Source organism: Macaca thibetana, chromosome 6 (genome assembly GCF_024542745.1).
Source record: "Macaca thibetana thibetana isolate TM-01 chromosome 6, ASM2454274v1, whole genome shotgun sequence".
Lineage (NCBI taxonomy): Eukaryota > Metazoa > Chordata > Mammalia > Primates > Cercopithecidae > Macaca > Macaca thibetana.
Genome location: NC_065583.1, coordinates 152,702,383 through 152,725,308, shown reverse-complemented (window position 1 = coordinate 152,725,308; position 22,926 = coordinate 152,702,383). Strand labels below are relative to the sequence as shown.

Here is a 22,926-nt window from a genome sequence, read left to right as displayed (position 1 = left end):
GTCTGTGCAGAGCAAATACGTTTTTCTTTCCACTAGGTCTGTGACTAGGACACAGAGATACAATTTCCTCCATTATGAAGAGGGTTGGAAGGAGCTTCGAAAAGAACTACTCTAATATCAATTTAATGCATCCAAACACATTGGTAGAAAAAAATGATGCAAATAAATAAAATTTTAAAATGCTACTACTTGCAATACTTCAATAAGAAGGGCTGTATTTCTTCAGATGAGGGTGCTCAGGGTGTGGAGAATTGGGTATCAAAATGCCCTAACATCAAGGACCAGGAAAAACTTCCCGGGATGAATAGTGTGAGCTATCTGTAAGGTAACTTGAATTTGGGACTAGAAGAGAGTGATATTTGACAATTTGTTTTCTAGGCTTGACAATGAGATTCCGCTAGCAGTTAAACCCTATAGCAGCACAGGGAAGAGAAATCGGGGCAGCCGTAAGTACTCAAAAGCTGTGAGGCATGCTTCTGGAAAACCATTTTATTAGGATCTGAAGAAAATTTACATCATTTGAAAGTAATACAGTTATGTTATTATCTTTTTACAAAATCAAAGCTGATTTGTTTCAAAGTGGCTAAGTTTATCTGCAGGCTTTTAGCATATATTTCCTCTGTAAAGAAGGATTGTCAATAAACATGGTTGCACTCTCAGTATTGGAGGTTGGCACGAAGCTGAATGGGCTCCTTAGGAGAATATCACTACACGATGTGGTTAGAATGAAGTAGATGCTTATGCTTCAAAAAAGTCTCATCATTTTATGAGTGAAATATTTTATGACATTTATCTGGAATTAACGCAGCACCCTAAATATAATCAGATGACATATAGGAGTGGTGAAAACCAGGAATTTTGAGATATTTGTGTTCTACAGGAATTATTTTTCATTTGCCCGGTCTCAAACATACTGTGGAAAGCCAGTGCCTTTCAAAGCTTGCAATTTACCACGAACAAAAGGTGGAATCCTGTTGCTCAAGCAGGAATGAGGTACCGCCCCATCCTGTGTGCACAAAACAGGTTTGCAGTGCAGGTATAGCAATGGCTTGTGGTTTTAACACTAACCAAATGAAACCATAAAGTTCTCCCCAAAGTTGGGGCCCTATCCTAAAAACTATCTAGCAAAATAAAGAATATTTTTGAAGTTGAAAAGACTTAAAATATATATTAGAAAATGTATCTAATTGATTTTTCTGCAAATGGAGGTTTTTTCCCATTGATCTTAACTGAATGTAGGATAATAAAACATATACATAAACTCAAAAATAATAAAATTAATCACTTTATCCCCCATATTTCTCCCATATTTCTTGTAGAAGCCTCATCCTATATATGAGCCTTTAAAGTTGACAGTCCTCAGACTTTTCTGTGTCTCATTTTCTCCTCTCAATTGTTCCATGATTCTTGCATCTCATCTAACATTTCCTGGTTTCTACCAGCTTTATTCACATGCCCCAAAATCTATAGCCTCAGTTCTAATTTCTCTCATAAGCTCTAGATTAATATGCCTGATGGTTCATGAAAACACTTACTTGAATATCTATGGGGAATTACGAGATAATCATCTAATTTTAATCTTGCCACCCTCTCCCAAACCTGCTCTTCTACTGGCATTCTCTTTTTAGTTATTTGAATTTAAACCAGAGCATCATACTTGACTTTCACTCCTCCACTTCCTTTCCTAGTCGGTCCCAAAGCCATGTTGATTCTTTGACTCTTTTATGGCCCTCAGACTTCACATTTCTCTTTCTCCCATGCTGCTGCTCAAAAAAATACTATTATGAACTCCCATCTGAATTTTTGTAATCATCATTATTGTCTATTTTCCATTACATTTGCATCAGGACATTAGACATCTTAGAAAAAGTAACTATTTATAATATCCAAATAAAATAAATATTTGACTTCTTTTTTATTTTTATTTTATGTCAAAGTCTATTATTTTTCAAATTTATTTTAGGTTTGGAGGTACATTGCAATTTTGTTCCATGGGTATATTGTGTGATGCTGAGATTTGGAATATGAATAATCCTATAACCCAGGTAGTGAATACAGTAACCGATAGGTATGTTTTCAACATTTTTCTCCCTCCTGCCTCCCACATCTAGTAGATGTTAGTGTCTGCTTTTTCCACTTCTATGCCCATATATACTCAATATGTAGCTCCCACTTATAAGTGACAGCATGTAGTATTTGATTTTCTCTTCCTGGAATAATTCACTTAGAATTACGACATCCAGCTGCAACCCTGTTGCTGCAAATGACACGATTTTATTCTTCTTAAAGGCTACATAGTATTCCATGCTATATAAAATCATATTATTTAGCCAGTCCATATTGCTGATGGACATCTAAGTTGATTCCTTGTCTTTACTATCGTGAAGAGTGCTGCAATGAACATACGAGTGCGTGTCACTTTTTGGTAGAATGATTTATTTCGCTTTGGATGTATACCTAGTAATGGGATTGCTGGGTTGAATGGCAGATCTGTTGTAAGTTCTTTGAGAATTCTCCAAACTGCATTTCACAGTGGCAGAACTAATTTACATTCACACCAGGTATATATAAGTGTTCCCTTTTCTCCCCAACCTTGCCAACGTTTGTGATTTTTTGACTTTTTAATAGTGGCCATTTGGACTGCTCTGAGATGTCATCTCAATGTGGCTTTTATTTGCATTTCTCTAATGATTAATGCGATGTTGAGCATTTTTTATATGTTTGTGGCAGTATGTATGCCTTTTTTAAAAGAAGTGTTTATTCATGACCTTTGACCATATTTTAATGTGGTTATTTGTTATTTTCTTGTTGAATATTTTAAGTTTCTTATGACTTCTGGATTTTAGATCTTTGATGAATACAAAGATTTTTTGTAAATATGTTCTTCCATTCTGTGGTTTGTCTGTTTACTCTGTTGATAGTTTATTTTAATGTACAGAAGCTCTTTAGTTTAATTGGGTCCCACGTGTCAATTTTGTTTTTGTTGCAATTGTTTTTGGGGACATAATCATACTTTTTTTTTTTTTGCCAAGGCTGATGTCCAGACTAGTATTTCTTATGTTTTAATCTAGTCTTATGTTTCAGTCTACTATTTTTATTATTATTATTATTATACTTTAATTTCTAGGGTACTGGTACCAAAACAGAGATATAGACCAATGGAACAGAACAGAGTCCTCAGAAATAATACCACACATCTACAGCCATCTGATCTTTGACAAACCTGAGAGAAACAAGAAATGGGGAAAGGATTCCCTATTTAATAAATGGTGCTGGGAAAATTGGCTAGCCATAAGTAGAAAGCTGAAACTGGATCCTTTCCTTACTCCTTGTACGAAAATTAATTCAAGATGGATTAGAGACTTAAATGTTAGACCTAATACCATAAAAATCCTAGAAGAAAACCTAGGTAGTACCAGTCAGGACATAGGCATGGGCAAAGACTTCATGTCTAAAACACCAAAAGCAACGGCAGCAAAAGTCAAAATTGACAAATGGGATCTAATTGAACTAAAGAGCTTCTGCACAGCAAAAGAAACTATCATCAGAGTGAACAGGCAACCTACAGAATGGGAGAAAATTGTTGTAATCTACTCGTCTGACAAAGGGCTAATATCCAGAACCTACAAAGAACTCAAACAAATTTACAAGAAAAAAACAAACAACCCCATCAAAAAGTGGGCAAAGGATATGAACAGACATTTCTCAAAAGAAGACATTCATACAGCCAACAGTCTACTATTTTATAGTTTTGGGATGAACACTTACGTTTTTAATCCATCTTAATTCTTCTATATGCTGAAAGTTAGTGGTCCAGTTTGCTTCTTTGTATTCATAGTAATTTATCCCAGCACTATTTATTGAATACACAAGTTCTTAGAGACCTACAAAGAGACCTAGACTCCTACAAAACAATAGTGGGAGACTTTAATACCTCAGTGTCAATATAAGAAAATCAACAAGACAGAAATTAACAAGTATATTCAGGGCTGGTAGGTTCTTTACTACTGATTCAATTTTGGAACTCGCTGTTGGCCTGTTCAACATTTTAATTTCTGCCTGATTCAGTCTTTGGAGTTTCTAAGACTTATCCCTGATTCAGTCTTTGGAGTTTCTAAGACATTTTTATTTCTCCCTGATTCTGTCTTTGGAGTTTTCTCTAGACTTTCTAGTTTGTATGCATAGAGGTATTCATAATAGTCTCTGAGGATCTTTGTGTTTCTTTAGTACTGGCTGTTATATCACTTTTGTTGCTTCTGATTGTGCTTATTGGGATCTTCTCTCTTTATTTTCTTTGTTAATCTAGCTAGTGGTTGATTAGTCTTGTTGATCCTCTCAAAGAATCAGCTTTTGGCTTCATTTACCCATTGTATGGATTTTTATATCTTAATTTCATTCAATTCTGCTCTAATTTTAGTTCTTTCTTTTCTTCTACTATCTCTGGGGTTAGTTTTTACTTCTTTGTCTAGTTCCTCTAGGTGCCATGTCAGATTGTTAATTTGAGATCTATCTAATTTCTTGATGTAGGCATTTAGGATTATAAACTTTCCTCTTTTGCTGCATCCCAGAGATTTTGGTATGTTGTGTCTCTGTTTTCACTTATTTCAAATAAATTTTTAACTCCTGCATTAATTTTGTTGTTTACTCAGAAGTCATTCTGGAGAAAGTTGTTTAATTTTCATATAATTGTGTATTTTTGAAAAGTCTTGTTCGTGTTGATTTGTACTTTTATTCCACTGTTGTCTGAAAGTATGCTTGGTGTGATTTTGACTTTTCTGAATTCAATGAGATTTGCTTTATATGCAAGCATGTCATCATTCTTAGAGCTTGTTCCATGTGCAGAAGAGGAGAAGGTATGTTCTGTGGTTGGGGGATGAAGTCTTTTGTTGTTTATTAGGTCTTGTTTATTAGATGTTTATTAGATCTAATTGATCATGTATCAAATTTCAGTCTTTGTTAAAAATTTGATGATCTAACACCGTCACTGGAGTATGAAGTCTTCCAATATTATTGTGTGGCTACATAAGTCTATAAGAACTTGTTTTATGAATCTCAGTGTTCCAATGTTGGGTACATATATATTTATGATAGTTTAAGTCATCTTGTTGCATTTAACCTTTTATCATTGAGCTGTACCCTTCTTTGTGTTTCTTGACTGTTGTTGGTTGAAAGTATTGGCCAGGTGCAATGATTCATGCATGTAATGCCAGCACATTGGGAGGCCAAGGCAGGTGAATCATTTGAGGTTAGTAGTTCGAGACCAGCATGGCCAACATGGTGAAACCACATCTTTGCTAAAATACAAAACTTAGATGGTCACAGCAGCACCTGCCTGTAATCCCAGCTACCCAGGAGGCTGTGGCATGAGAATCGCTTGAACCCAGGAGGTTAAGGTTGCTGTAAGCCAAGATTGCACCACTGCACTTTACCCTGCAAAACAGAGTGAGACTCCATCTCAAAAAAAAAAAAAAAAGGATGTTTTAAGTTTATCTAATATAAGAATAATGTCCTCTGCTCTCTTTTGTTTTCCATTCAGATGACAGGTCTTTTCTCCAATCCTTTACTTTGAGGATAAGGGTGTCATTACATTTGAGATGAGTCCCTTAAATATGGAATAGGGATGAGACTTGGTTTTCTGTTGTTGTTGTTGTGGTTTTTAAATCTATCTTGCTGCTCTGCAACTTTTCATTTTGGAAGTAAAATCATTTACATTTAAAGTTAAGACTCGTATGTGAGATTTTGATTCTATCGTGAAGTTGTTAGCTGGTTATTTTGTATTTTCTATTGTGTAGTTGTGTTATAGGGTTTGTGGGTAATGTTCTTAAATGCAATTTTGTGGTAGCAGGTATTGTTCTTTCAGGTTCAGAACTCCCTTAAGGATCTCATGCAATTAATATTGAATTTCATACATGTAAACCATTCTAACTATGTCATGCTCAAAGTACAACATAGTCGTCCTTCTCTGTATTTGCACTCCCCATACTGCTTATGCCTTATGTCCCATAAAACTTCCTAAACAGAACTAAGTGGGGAGCAATAAAACCTATTACATAGGCCATTGCAATCACACATTCCAGGAAATGTTGATCATGTAGGGGATTCCAATAACTATTAATTTATTAAACAAAAATGAACCCCAATACATTTCAGTATGATAAAAATCTTCTCCTTTGTTCATAAAAAATAAGATAAATGTCTATTATCTGGGTTTTATGAACTTTATATTCTTAGGGAGGAGAAGAAACTAGTTTATAAAGAGCTCTAGACTCTTAAGTTTCTAAAATGTTTAACACTGGTACATTAAAAGCTTTCTCTATACGCTATAGCATTAAAGCAAACAAATACACACACACACATACACACACAAACATAATCCTGGGGTAAGGGTAATTTGTTTTGTTGTTGTTTGTGTGTGGGTATGTGATAGGTTGAATTATTGACTGTGATTCTTCTCATCTTTCTGCATCTATGCCCTTGTTATGACCTCATTGTGGGTATTCATTGACTTTGAACCTGGCCACATGACTTGCCAAAGACAAGGGTATATAAGAGCTGTTGAGTTTAATGTGAGCCAATTCCAAGTCGAGCCCTGAAAAAGCCTCATATGTTTTCATTAATTTGCTTCCACTCTGATATCACCAGGAAAAGATCATAGACCTAAGAGGAGGGAGAAAACGTTTGGACAGCAGAGCTACCAGAATTGATTTGACCTAGACAGGAAATCTCCAGGGATTAAGCCGATGCTTTTGTAGTAATAAGTGAGTATTGTTACAAGTTACAGAGTATGGGGTTGTTTATGCAATAATAATTAATTTATGCAATTTTATTATGCTTCATTAAAAGTACAGGAAAATCTGAAGTATTCCTTAAGAATTCATTGTTAGCCCCGAGGTTGATCCCTTACCTCATTAATAATATAGTTTACATGTATTTTCATATTAATTTTTTAAAAGCTGATATGCAAACCCGTGTTGTGAAATATATATATATATATATATAAAAACTGTTAAATTCTGTTAAATAAATGAGCTAAGTGAAAAAGAAAATCAACAAACAGTAGTTTCATGTCATGAAGAACAGAGGGTAAATAGGCTAAAATTATTTAAAGTGATGTGGTACACTATGTGTCCTTTTAAAAAATTATAGATACGATTTTAATTTTACTTTGGAAATAGACACGTACTTATCAATCCTTTCTGGAAAAGTAATGCTATTGGCAACCAATTAGGGAGTGAGAGAGTAAACTATGTGAATTATAACATGTTACTGAAGTACCATTCTTTACATTTTCCTTAGAAACAGAACACTCTCTATTAAATATAATTAATTGATATTAAATTATATATCAACTCAGATTTTCAATAAAAAAAAATGTTGTAATTAAGCTTTTCAGAATCTCACAATTCTTTCATGTGGGGGCAAAAGTGTTAAATAATTTGGCCAAAAAGTTCTAGACTTCCATTCTTTGTGATCCATTAGAGTGGGCAGCATGAAACATGCAGAAAAATGTATCTGTATTTACTTTTTTTCAAGTGCAACATCATATTTTGTCTTTTAGTATTAAATTTTTGATTCTGTAACAGCTAGTACTTTTGTGTATTATAAACAGGAAATGTTTGATAATTATCAAAACGTCTGTTTTCTGTATACACTATTTCTAAAATGGGTATGTTTGTAACCTCTTCAGGAGTATAATTGAACCCATGTTTGGCTTGCATATCTCATATGAATTCTACCTCTACCGTGTCAAGAATTATTTTGTTCTTTGTTATTGTCAGTTTTAAAATTAGTTCGATGTTTATGGGAGAAAATAAGTAATGCTTTATAATTTGTATAAAGCAAATGAGTGTTCCACCAGTTATGGCATGTAGGCTGGCCTGGTGAGGGGGTATCCCCTTGGACAAGGCAGCTCTGTTCAGCTGAGAGCAAATCCCAGAGAGGGACTTGAGAGGAATTTAGGTTGAAATTTTATCCATCAACATTCCAAGAAGCTAGAAAAATGAGGTTATCAGTCTTTTGGAGGTGTATAGAAATAATACCATGACATCTGCTGGAATATTAATTTTTATTTAATTTGGTTTCATTTATTGATTTATTTTAGGGATCAGAATACCAAATAATGCCTTTCAGATTGCCTTGTTTATGATTTGGAAGCAATGTGCTTAAAGGTGATTCAACATGTCAAATAAAGACAGTCAGAATATATCCTGATTGGTCAAAGATGATTTAAAAGCACTAACTCTTACACCTATGGTTAATGTGCATAGACTTTACGTACTTAGTGACATGTTTCATGTTCTGTATTTCATCAATTTTAAGTTATCATTTTTTTCACATTGCATTAGTTTTCAAATTCAGAAAAATTAAAAGATTTCTGCTGACCAGACTATAGTCATTCTTGTATTTGCCTGAGCAGATGTGAAATAGCATATAACTATTCTTATTTTTTCACTTTCATTGCAATATGTGCATCAATAATTCTTATTCATTTTAAATAAATTTCTGTTTAATTTTCATTTCACTGTATTACCACTAGCGTGAACACTTGGATAAAGGGAGTCAAGATTGAGATGAAATGTTTGGGGCAGTACTAGAGCACTCTGTTAAGAAATGATGGATCACAGACAACTTTGATAGTACAGAAGGCAATGTTATATGAGAAAAATATGGTAAAAAGAATTCTTATAATTCCACTGTAAGTGCTTTTGCTTTCTTAAGAGTAGATGAAATAAGAGTATGTCTAATCGTGAAGGTGCTTTATATATGAGGAAATGCAATTTTAAAAAATTGTACTCATGTGTCTTTTAAGAAGTATCAAAGTTATAAAATGACTCTGAATCCAAATCTGTACTACAAGGAAGGAGAAGCAAGCAGGAATCAGAAAAATAAGCAAAATAAGGATCTCAAGCCTATGCGTGGTAGCTCACACCTATAATCACAGCAGTCTGAGAGGCTGAAGTGGGAGGATCACTTGGGCCTAGGAGTTCTAGGCGTGGGCAACCTGACAAAAGCCCATCTCTACAAAATATATGAAAAAATTTGCTGGGTATGTTGATACATAACTATAGTCCCGGTTACTTTGGAGGCTGAGGCAGGAGGATCACCGGAGCTCAGGAGGCTGAGGCTGTTGTGCAGTGATCACACCACTGAACTCTAGCCTGAGTGATAGAATGAGACCCTGTCTCAAAAAAATAAAATAAAGAAACTTACTACACATTTAATATAATATAAAATAAAATTTAAGACTATAACTATTAAATATTATAAAAGGGGGTTTTAAGTAAATTGAAATGAGCAAAATAAAATTACAGGAGCATATATATTCAGATTATGTATGCATCAGATAACCTAACACCAAAATATATAATGTGATTATTACAAAAGTATAAGAAAACTCACAGAAATATAATTGTACCAGCAAACAACCTTAATAGTATTTATCTATGACAAATAAGTAGAAATATGATAAAAAGTTAATAAACATTACAAAAGTTAGATAATATGCTTATTTATACATACATAATATGTATACATATGGCTCAGAAATGTATAACTTAGTGCATTATAAATTTCACACACTCACCTACATACACACACGTACACACATTTACACACACACTCACACACACACTAAGGGGTCTTCAAAATTTCGTGGAAAATGTGTATTTGGAAATAACAATGTGGCTGGGCACGGTGGCTCACGCCTGTAATCCCAGCACTTTGGGATGCCAAGGTGGGCAGATCACAAGGTCAGGATATGGAGACCTTCCTGACTAACATGGTGAAACCCCGTTTCTACTAAAAATACAAAAAAGTTAGATGGGTGTGGTGGCACATGCCTGTAGTCGCAGCTACTCAGGAGGCTGAGGGAAGAGAATTGCTTGAACCCAGGAGGCGGAAGTTGCAGTGAGCCCAGATTGCGCCACTGCCCTCCAGCTTGGTGACACAGCAAGACTCCATCTCAAAAACAAACAACAAACAAACAAAAACTATGAATAGATTTCAAAACATTTTTGGGGCCAAAATACATTTATTTGTTATAACATGTCTGAACAGGATCTAGTTTGAGGATAAAACATGAGTTTGAAAATAGCCCCTATACAGTTTCCAACATTCGGCATTCATCTAATTGGTTTCCTCACAATTCAGTTCAGCTTAAACATTTTTTGGCAATAATGCAGATGACATGCATTTGTTTCTGCATCACATTCCAAAACATCAGATTGTGCTTCTCTTTGTATTGCCATGTTTGATCATGTACTTAAGTTGATGACCAGCAGGTGACTTCGTTTACAAATACATTTTTCCATCTGTAATTACTGTGTACTCTGGTAGGTCTAATCTCACTTTTGGATTAAAATTCTTATTGTTAAGAAGTGTCTTTTCAATCTAGGAAAAAAAAAACAGGTTATTTAATAGCCTATGTCACTTTTTCTTTTATTATTCTTTAAGTTCTAGGGTACATGTGCACAACGTGTAGGTTTGTTACATATGTGTACATGTGCCATGTTGGTGTGCTACACCCATTAACTAGTCATTTACATTAGGTATATCTCCTAATGCTATCCCTCCCCACCCCAATCCACGACAGGCCCCAGTGTGTGGTGTTCCCGACCCTGTGTCCAAGTGTTCTCATTGTTCAGTTCCCACCTGTGAGTGAGAATGTGCAGTGTTTTGTTTTCTGTCCTTGCGATAGTTTGCTCAGAATGATGCTTTCCAACTTCATCATCCATATCCCTACAAAGGACATGAACTCATCCTTTTTTATGGCTGCATAGTATTCCATGGTGTATTTGTGCTTTTTGGGTTTTGAAAACTATTTGACTTGCCTGCTTCACAATTGGTAAGGCCTGGGGGCATATGGAACTAACTATCCCCTTAATTACGCACTTATCACATGATTTAAATAACTTATCAGGTTTTACATTAAAGTTAAAATTACTAGGAGTTACCACTATAACATGCAATTGAAACTGCTGAAAATAGATTTACATGCACGGTGTATAAGAACAGTAAAATGTCATTTCTTTCTTTTTTTTTTTTTTTGGTAAAAGGTTATAAGAAGGCATGAAAATTTAAATTTTTGCCTAGGGTTAAAAAATTGTTTTGAATTCAGTAAGATAAAGCTGAAAGTTCAAACAAGTGGTGGACAGATTATGGAAATTAATCTTGCATGTGAGGTTCTCCGTGGGAACATACTGACTAAATTCAAAAAGATATTATATGATTTCTTTGTAAATTGAATATTGAAACAAAGCATAACAGCGTTTTCTTAAGGCACTAATCTGCTCTTTAGCAAAATTTATAAATGGTTACAAAAGGTTTTTGCTTCCTTAAATTTTCTGAGTCATCATTTTGGCACAATAAATCATTTATGGCAACCTGGAATTCAATTTCTTAATATCAGCCTTTTAAACATATTTAACAGGCTTCCCAGAATCAAACTTCAGTTTCAAAATTGACTTTTCTGACATCTGGCTTTTCAGATGCTTCAGAGGGCCCCTGAGGCATCCAGAAAAGAGAGGTAAACAGGATTATTTGACATATTTAGGTACATGGGATTGCCAAAATCATGTTCAGTCTTCTTTAGGTTATATTTTGATGAATAATGTTAATTAATAAATGTTCCGAAATTGTGTGTGATTTCTAAAACTTTAATGACTCAGTATATGCTATCAATCATAATTAAGGTTGTTATATTATTATAAGCCACAGAGATAACCAAAGTTCTTTGTCAATAGTGTTTCAAGCTGTAACTATCCTGGACATTTTGCTCCAGATTGTTGTCTTGTTTTAATCCTTTTCAAAAGATGGTTCATAATAAACTATAGAACTTTAACAGGTGCTCTCAAATACAGGCTTCTGATAACTTTGGAGATTGTGACATTGGAATAAAGGAAAATGTACCGGACTCATAAATAGCTGAAATGTCCATGAATATCAAGCAAAACAAGAGTTTACTAAATTGACTAAGTTCAGAAACTGAAGCAATCTATTTAACCTTTGCTTGAAATATTGCTGATCGTTGTTTTATTTTTCAGAGTCAAGGAAAGTTATTTTGAACTATTTACAGCCTTTAATAATTGAGTAAGTTATACTCCTATAAATAAAATTTGGAGCATGTTTGTTTCTCTCAGCCTGGTTTCTCTAGAATTTGGAAACTATATTATGAGTATTCCTAACTTATGGCAATATAGTTGTTTGCATAAGTGGAATAAAAATCCATTCTTTCTTTTGCAACAGGATCCAATTGGAAAAACTGGTTGTTTTACCAAAGCTTTAGCTGGAATGGCATGCTTCCATTTAAGGAGTCAAGTTCGACTTGCAGAGCCAATGAAAGTCCAGTGGGGAAACTGGCCTCACATTCTTGTTTATTCAGTCCCTGTACAGGGTTCCTGACCCGTGGTCAGTAAAGAATGTCACTTTCACCTGGGTGTAGTGGCTCACGTCTGTAATCTCAGAACTTTGGGAGGCCAAGGCGGGCAGATCACGAGGTCAAGAGATTGAGACCATCCTCGCCAACATGGTGAATCTCCGTCTCTACTAAAAATAGAAAAATTAGCTGGGCACGATGGTGCATGCCTGTAGTCCCAGCTACTCAAGAGGCTAAGAAAGAGGAATCACTTGAACCTGGGAGGTGGAGGTTGCAGTGAGCCAGGATTGCACCACCGCACTCCAGCCTGGCAACAGAATGAGACTCCATCTCAAAAATATATAATAATAATAATAATAATAATAATGTCACTTTCTAACAGAGTCCAGAAACTCCTAGTTTATCTTGGGACCTTAAGCAGAGAGGATCACCCAGTTTGCAGGTATTTGAGAACACAACAGCTGGGCTGGGCTTAGCTTTGAAACGTCTTATCTGAGATTCCATGTGGAACAGATTGTCATCATCAAAGCCATCCAAAAGGTCTATGTGAAAATAGTTATTCTTGCTGCACTTTATGCAAATAATCAGGCCAAGGATAAGATTAAGGTCTATTTTGCAAACCACTCAGTCCTATAATTGTTTGTTTCTTAACAAAAATGAGGTCTGGAGAGAGAGAAATTATGTCTCAAAATTTATCATACATTTGTCATTAAATTCTAAACTCACTAGTTGTTTCTAAGTTTTTGACAACATTTTTAGACTAACCCTGCTTGTTCCTGTGAACCAATCAGCTATCTCCACCTGGAGCTCAGAAAGAACAAAAGGGATTGGTAATGTAGAAATCTGAATTAATATTCTCGTTCTGAGCAATTATCCTGAGACTCATTCATTGTCTCTGTAATTCAATCACCTCTCACCAGGTTCCTCCCACGACACCTGGGAATTGTGGGAGTTGCAAGACAAGATGAGATTTTGGTGGGGAAACAACCAAACCATATCAATGTTGAAGATAAAGTGTGCAGTGGCATGTTATCCACATTATTTTGTGATAGAAAAAAATTAGCCTTGTCCGGGCTCTAATTGACAAGAACTGATGATTAACAGCAAAAACAATAGTCAAGACATTTCCATGGGTTTAGCTTACAAAATTCTGACTGAAAAAGCTGAGCAATCTTCCACCCGATGGATGCCAAAGCCATTGTGCCCAGATCTGCTGTAGACAAGAGCAGAAATTTCAATGGAAATGTTAATAGTGGAATCAAGATTCTGAAGCATTTCTTCAAATAATTGTAAGAGGAAATCAAACATGGCTTTACCAGCACAATCCTGAAGACAAAGCACATTTAAAACAATGGCTACCAACAGGTGGAAGTGGTCCAGCCAAAGCACAAGTGGACCAATCAAAAGCAAAGTTCACAGAAAGTTTTTTGAGATCGTCAGGGCATTTTGCTTGTTGACTTTCTGGAGAGTCAAAGGACAATGACATTTGCTTATTATGAGAGTGTATTGAGAAAGTTAATCAAAGCTATAGTGGAAAATCCTCCAGGAAAGTTTTATCAGAGTCCATCTCCAACAGGACAATGTCTCTGCCCATTATTTTCATCAAAGGCAATTTTGTGAGGATTTCAATGGGAAATCCATGGGAAAATATGCCTTACAGTTCGGACTTGGCTCCCATTTTTGTTTCCCTATTTAAAACATATTTTAAAACCACCCATTTTTCTTCAACTAATAATGTAAAAATCCTGCACTGACATTGTTAAATTCCCAGGATCTTCAGTTATTTCGGGATAGACTGAATGGTTGGTATCATCAGTTATAAAAATGTCTTGATCTTCATAGAGCTGACATTAAATATTAGGGTTTATGTTTTCATTTTTATATTTTAATTCCATCTTTCCATAAACTGTTGGAAGTACTCTTTTGAGTTGGTGTGTCTGTGTATAGAAAATCTATATTTTCCAGGATATTGAATGTACACCTAATGCAGGTTAACTTGAAGGAAATAAAGACTGTCTGATTAAGGAGAAGTAAACAAAAGTTGAGTAGATTTTTAATATGTGATAAAATAAATAAAAAATAAATCAAAAATGAAAGAAACAAATGGCATTATGTTTTCAATCTAATAAAAAATTTTCAATACCAAATTTTGCCGTATCTTTCCACATATACCTGATAACAAATTTTTCACAAATTTCCTGATGTTTAATAATGTATTATATTGATCCAAATAAGGTTTTTATTTCCCTTTTTCAACTTCCTCTTATTTTTCCCATTACTTTATTTCTTTTTTCTTTTTCCCTTCGTATTTCCCCTCCCTCCCTCCTTTTCATCTTCCTCTTTTCCTTTATTTACTTTCTTTCCTCCTCCCTCCACCCTGTCTCAACTGCTCCCCTCCTTCTTTCATTCCCTTTCAATCTTCCCCAGCAATGTGAAAAGAAAAATCTACTCATGTAATAATTTATTACACTTATCAATTTTATATTAAAGGTTAAAATTATATATAATTAAACACTTAAATGTCAAATCCATGATCCGCAAAGGTAAGTAGGGTTGCTTCTAACAATTAACCGCAATTTTACTTTTTAAAAAATAAGTTTAAATAAGTTTTACATTAAAATATTTTTAACTCCTCGCATAGTTTAATTGTTAAAATTTTTAATTTGTTTTAATTTTTTTGGTTTGGCTTGTTTGCTGATTAGAACAAAAATAATAATGTAATAATCATTTTAGACATATACATATATAAAAACTAATTACTGAAAGAAGACACAAAAAAAGTTGCAGCAAAATAATTTGATTTTTAAATGATACTGGATAACTTATAAAACAATTAAAATCTTAATATGGAATCCGAACAATAGCCAAATTTTCTTTAGTTTGTTTAGATTGTTATTAATTCTGAGTTGCAATTAAACTTTTTCCATATGTAAGTAATTCTGTATTTTCACAAAAGTGTTTAGCATATCTCTCGTCATCATGCATGATTCCCTCCTGCAGTTGTATCCACTGTAATGAATCTGGCTACACCTGTGTGTATGCTAATAGTTCACAGACTCCATAACTACTCTATTACTATGTCACTGAGCTTAATTTCAATTCATTTCTCTTGATATCTCCATCAGTATCTCATAAAAATTCATCAACTCGGGATAACCAAATATGAACTTATCTTCTCCCTTCAAAAGCCTGTTGTCTTTCTTCATGGTTAATTTGGTTGAATCATATCCAATCAATCATAAAAGCAGTAATTTGTATAGTGTCTGTAATTGCATCCTTGATCCCATTTATCTTTCTTTAAAAAAGACCACATTACCATTATTGTCTACAAGGCAAATTGTGAAACATCTTCTCCCTTTACAATAAACTCTATCACAGAGTTTAAGCCCCATCATATGCCATATGGAATAATAAAAAATCTTAGTCTCGATTATAGACAGCACAAGTTAATTAAATGTAATGGCAAAAGTCACAATCACTTTTGCACCAGCCTAATAGCTATATTAATAGTAACACATGTAATCTATATTTAAATAATATCTATTTTTATATTTTATATAAATATAAAACAATTAAAATCTTAATATGCAATCACAAAAATTGCCAAATTTTCTTTAGTTTGTTTAGATTAATGATTATTGATTCTGAGCTGCAATTAAACTCTTTTATATGTAAGTAATTCTGTATTTCCACAAAAGTGTTTTGCATATCTCTCTCCTCATCATTTAGCTACAAGTATAAATTAAATATATATCTATATTTATAGATATTTTTACATATAGATATATATATCAATGTACATCTATATATGTATATATCTATAAATCCAACCAGATATAGATATATAGAGAGACATTGTTAGATTTATATATTTGTCTCTCTCTATATATATATCTGGTTGGATTTACATATATATCTATATATTTATAGATATATTTACATATTTATATATACATGTATATATTTGGATTTTTATATATACACTTGAATATATATATTCATGTACATATGTACACACACATATATACAGATGTGTATATTCATGTACATATGTACACACACATATATACAGATGTGTATATTCATGTACATATGTACACACACATATATACAGATGTGTATATGTGTATATATGTGTGTATGTAACATATTTATGTATATATATCACAAAACTATATCAAATGTGTGTATATAGAAAGATACATTTATATATATTCAACCATATGTGTGTATATAGAGAGATACATTTATATATATTCAACCGTGTGTGTGTATATATATGTGTGCTTATATCTACATATACATATAAAAAAATCTATAATTGTTCTATGATGGTTCTGTTCAGAATGAACTCAGACTTTATTTGCTCTGAGAAGCCTTCAAACACTTCCACAATAGTGGTAAAATGTATCACTTTTGTAATTCCAAGATAATCTGATGGTGGCTTTATTTGACTCTTACTACATAAGGTTAAAATTATCCATACATTTGACCATAAGCTCTTCTTCACTTTTGCTTTTTTTCTTTTTGATGCTTCGATGAAATAGCCTGATGTTTATGCATAGTGGGTACTGAACATATTTTGTTGAAGTATCATGATTATTGGTTACTGTATTTACATGATCAGATTTAAAATTTGTACTTAAATCCATGTCATTAGGTTAAATTCATGCATAATTAAAATAACTGAAATAATCAATTTTACAAATTCCATTTTCAATATGACGGATTCATAGCAATTATCACTTTTCTTTAGAAAACTTTTATGAACTTTGCATTTTCCCTCAAATCTCAAGGTCAATTTATAGAATCCTATTTGTATTCCTTTAGGCTTTGTTAAAGTAGAATTTATATTTAAATATTGCTCATGTTTAATGTATACATTTTTATGAATTTGAACATATATATACACCTGTGTTAGTATTTTTAATTCCAGTACCAGGGTAATAGACTATATACATCGCCTCCAAAAGTTTTCCTGAGAGTTGTCAAAAACAAGCAATGGGAAAAAGATTCCGTATTTAATCAATAGTGCCAGAATAACTGGCTAGCCACATGCAGAAGATTGAAGCTTAACCCTTTTCTTATACCATACACAAAAATCAACTCAAGATGCATTAAATATTTAAATATAAATCTGAAAACTATAAAATAAAATAAACTGGAATACAACCTAGGCAATACCATACTGAAGATAGGAATGGGCAAATATTTCATGACAAAAACACCAAAAGTAATCCCAACAAAAACCAAAATTGGCAAGTGGGATCTAATTAAACTTAAGAGCTTCTGCACAGAGAAAGAAAAAAAAATAGCTAACAAAGTAAGCATACAACCTACGGAATGGGAAAAAGTATGCTCATGGATAGGGAGAATCAATATCATTATAATAGCAATACTGTCTGAAGCAATTTACAGAATCAGTGCTATTCCTGTCAAACTACCAACTACATTCTTCACAGAACTAGAAAGAAACTATTTTATAATTCATATGGAACCAAAATACATCCCCAATACTCAAAACAATTCAAAGCAAAAAGAACAAAGATAGAGGAATCATGTTACCTGACTTCGAATTATACTACAAGGCCATAGTAACCAAAACAGTATGGTACTGGTGCAAAAACAGGCACATAGACCAATGGAACAGAATACAGAGCCCAGAAATAAGGCTGCACGTCTATGACCATCTTATCTTTGACAAAGCTGACAAAGACAAGCAATGGAAGAAAGATGCCCTATTCAATAAGTGATGCATTTTGATGAGATTTTGAATGTTATAACAACCAAAAATTATAAACGTTCAAAGTGATGGATATAATAGACATAATTATCTTGATTTGAACCTTATACATTGTATATATGCATGAAAACATCATAATGTACTTCATAAATATGTACAATTACTATGCATCAATTATAAATATAATTAATTTTAAAAATCCAGTGATGTGGATTGTCAAGATGTCTACAGTTTTATATTGTCCAATATCATGTCTTTTAACAATGTGCCCTTGGGTATTTATGATATTTTATACCATATATCAACATTATCCAAAGCTTGAAATTAGGTACAGTAGTAAATTTGAGAAATTTGTACATCAGTGCCATCTGGCATTTTCTGGCAAATCCAAGCCCTAATTTGATAATGCTGTATAAAATAGTGACATATGGGTAGTGTAGCATTCTATTCAAAATATTAATGCTTAATCCAATTCATTATAATCCTAAAATTATACTAATCCTGGTAAGTCAGATGTTATCAAATGTCTTTTTGTCTAGTGTGTGTGTGTGTGTGTGGTTGTTGTTGTTTTTTGGGTGATCTTTTAAAAGCTAATTCTGTTATATTTTTGCATGAAAGTAAAATGCTCTTAGAAACACATACACAGTCAAACACACAAACATACACACACAAAGAAAATTAAATAAACGAAAATTATACAAAGGTTTAAATAGAATGAGAAGAAGATTCACCTTTTACCACTTTCAAGCAATCTCTCAGTCCAACTACTCAGAGGTAACTTATGTATCTTTCCATATGCATATATTAGTTAATCATAGTTACACAGTCCTATATACACAATTGCACAAATGTATTTTTTATATGCAAGACTATACTTGAATATTTTTTGAAAATATTGCTCTTCATTATTTAAAGTATATCTTTATCTTTAAGCATCAGAATGTGTATAGATCTATGTTGCGTACTTTATAGTTCGTTATTTTATGGCTGCCTTAAAATACAGAAATTACTTAATTTAACCTATATTACTAGTAAGTAATATTGTTTCTAAGGTTTTGGTTTTTGAGACTATTATAAATTATGTTTCAGTATCTGTGTAAGTGTATGTCCTAGTTTTGTGCTGCTATAACAAAAAACATGAGTAATGTATAACACACAGAGATATATTGCCTCCAACTTCTGGAGAATGCAAAGTCTAAGACCAAGGTGCCAGCATCTGGCAAGGACCTTCCTGCTGTGCCAGAATGTGGCAGGCACATCTTATGGCAAAAGGGTAAAAAGAGTTAGAGAAAGAGCAAGAGGAGGAAAATCTACTGTGGACATAGCAAACCCACTTTAGCTGTAAAGACATTAGTTCATTAATGAGGGCGCAGCCCTCATGACCCAATTACTTCTTAAGGGTCCCACCTCTCAATACTGTCAAAATGGTAATTAAATTTTCACATGAGTTTTACAGGAAACAAACATTTAAATCATAGGATTAAGGAAGATATTAAACGTTGTAAAAATAATCATGGGAAGAAATTTTATTTAAAATATGTAACTCAAATATCAGTATAAGCTACTAATTTAGCAGAATGGAATGTAATTAAGGTACTTTCTGATAACTAACAGAATATATTAGAAGAAATGCTGATAACTAAGTTGGATTGCTTATGATTTTTGACTATTATGAATAAGGAGGCTATGAAAATAATTTAATTTTTGTGTGTGTGTGTGTGGACACTGGCACTTATTTCCTTTAGGTATATACTTATAAATGTAACTGCTGGGTCATAGAACAAGTGTATGTTGGGCATTAACAGGTAGTACCAAAGAGTTGTCCAAAGCCATCATACTAACTTACTTTCCACCAAAAAAAAAAAAAAAGTATGAGAGTTCTTACTGCTTCACTTTCTATCCAACACTTAACTGTAATTATTATTATTACCGTGTGTGTGTTTTTTCTCCTTGTGGTTTGCCATGTACTACCCCAATAAATGGTGCTCTGGAATAACTTTTCTTATTCTTACTAGTCATTGGAACATCTTCATTTACTCATTTTATTTACATTAGGCTATCTCTTCTTTGTCACGTTAATTTATGGGATTTAAAAAAATTCTAATCAGGAAATCTTTCTCGCATATACGTATTGCAAATAGTTTCTCCAAGTTTCTTGCTTGTATTTTCCTTCTTTTCATGTGATTTTGTGTAATAGAAGTGATCAATTTCAGTGATGTATATTCTATCCATCTTTTCTCATATGGTTCTTGCTTTCCGTCATACATTTAAAAACTCCTCGTCTACCTCATTCATGTAGATAATCTTCATTTTACACTGTTTTATTGCTTTACACTCTGTATATTATATATTTATTGCATCTGGGCTTAGTTTTTGTGCACAGTGAGATTGTAAGGTCAAATTTGAGTTCTTCTATGGATATTCACTATCATTACGACCACATATTGAAAGAAACCACCATTTCTCCAGTGAGCTACAATGGCCATTCTGTCTCAAATCAAATGAACATTTTTGTGTGGATCTCCTTTTGGAATGCCCGTGTTGTTTCACTGTTCTCTTGTCTCTCCTTATGCCAGCATTTATTCCTCTATAAACTTAAAATATGGTGATATATGTACTCCTAATTTCTTTTTCTTTTTTTTTTTTTTAGACGGAGTTTCGCTCTCATTGCCCAAGCTGGAATACAATGGCATGATATCGGCTCACAGCAACATCCACCTCCCGGTTTCAAGTGATTCTCCTGCCTCAGCCTTCTGAGTAGCTGGGATTACAGGTGTGCACCTCACCATGCCCGGGTAATTTTTTGTATTTTTAGTAGAGACAGGGTTTTACCATGGTGGCCAGGCTGGTCCTGAACTCCTGACCTCAGATCCACTCACCTCGGCCTCCCAAAGTGCTGGGATTACAAGCTTAAGCCACCAGGCCTGGCCCTAATTTTTTACTTTTTATCAAGGTTTTCTTGGTTATAACAGGTGCTTGGTTATTATAAAATAGGTTATTATAAAATAGTGGGAAGAAAATTATGAGGTGGGATTTATTTATGCTGCCATTGGATATCCAAGTTGAGACTGTCAATGGTGGATATAATATTTGTGTCTGCAGCACTTGGGAGAGACCTGAGCGTGAGATAGTTTTTTGGATACACAGAGGTCAACGATAAGGCCACCTGGGAAAGCTTAAGCAGAAATGAAAAAATTTTAGTAAAATCCCGAGTGACACTAAAAAAATATGAAATAGTGGAGCCAATGTAGAAACCTTAAATTATTGGACAAAGTAATAGGCAAAAATGTCCAAAAAATGGGTAGTAAGACCAAATGATATATATATATATATGTATATATATGTGTGTATATATATGTGTGTATATATATACACACATATGTGTATATATATACACACATATGTGTATATATATACACACATATGTGTATATATAGAGAGAGAGAAAGAGAGAGAGAGAAATGCACGAATATATACATATAGATCTAAACATAGGTGAAGATATTTCTACCTAGATTAAGTATTAACTGTATCCTAAAGATAAGGGTACACTTTACCATAACACCTTCAACCCATCAATTTTTTCCATCCTTTCAGATTCAAAAGTTATCATTCCTTTTATAAATATGTATCTGATTATTTGCAGAATATATATATATATTCTGCATATATATATGCATATATATGCATATATCCACATGCATTGTGGATGTATACATATGTGTATGTTTATATGTGTGTATGTGTGTCACGTACAGTGCTAGCAGTGCCACTTTGTGCTGCTACAGCGCACATTGCTTACCACAGCTGTAGATGATATATTCAATTGAATATGTCTTGTAGACTATAAGCACTCTGACGCATAGAACCTGTAAGTTCCCCCGCAACTGCCCCACATTCTTAGAACCTGTCATATTTCCAGGCTCATAGTAAGTACAGAGTGATGGTTGAATATCATCATTTCTGCTTGAAACATTGTGGATTAACAAACTCTGTTCTCTTCCTTTTCTACTCCCTTCTGTCTTACTTCACTACAACTTGTACTGTATCTGCCTGTCCTTTACGTATTAGAACTTCCCCAGAATTTTGCCTTTTGCCTTCTTGCTTGTTTTTATGTGTATTCTCCAACTATTCTTCTCTGTTACAATGATTTCCTCACCCATTTGCATGCTCACAGCTTCTGATTATGTTCCTTCAACTTCTACTATTCCTCTTGGGTGAAAATATACATTTCTACCACCTATTAGAAATATTTGGATGGGTGTGGTGACTCATGCCTGTAATCCCAGCACTTTGGGAGGCTAAGTTGGGAGAATTGCTTAATACCAGGAGTTTGAGACCACCCTGGGAAACATAGCAAGACCCCAATCTCTACAAAAACTAAAAAATACAAGTATCCAAGCATGGTGGAGCATACCTGGAATCTTACCTACTTGGGAGACTGAGGCAGGAGCATCCTTTGAGCCCAGAGATTGAGGCTTCAGTGAGCTATGAGCATGTCACTGCTCTCCAACCTAGGTGACAGAGCAAGACCCTATCTTAAAAATAATTAAAATAAAAATAAAGGGAGAAATATTTGCCTTACAGACATCTCTGTAATTTCACAATATATGGTTGAAAAAAGGAGTCAACAAAGGAAGTGACCAGGCGCGGTGGCTCATGCCTGTAATCCCAGCACTTTGGGAGGCCAAGGCAGGTGGATCGTCTGAGGTCATGCATTCAAGACCAGCCTGGCCAACATGGGGAAATCCTGTCCCTACTAAACATACCAAGATTAGCTGGGCATAGTGACAGGTGCCTGTAGTCCCAG

The 22,926-nt window shown here is 33.9% G+C and overlaps 1 long non-coding RNA gene across 2 annotated transcripts; it reads left to right on the top strand.

Annotated features, from left to right (window-relative positions):
- The first annotated feature begins 376 nt into the window (after positions 1-376).
- LOC126956574 (uncharacterized) lies at positions 377-21,038 on the top strand. 2 transcript variants are annotated; one of them, XR_007726420.1, is made up of 4 exons: positions 377-446; positions 1,964-2,068; positions 6,643-6,758; positions 20,767-21,038. It is a non-coding gene; the product is annotated as an uncharacterized LOC126956574 (long non-coding RNA). The 2 variants fall into 2 exon arrangements; XR_007726419.1 differs by lacking the exon at positions 20,767-21,038 and adding an exon at positions 12,244-12,342.
- Positions 21,039-22,926: the final 1,888 nt, after the last annotated feature.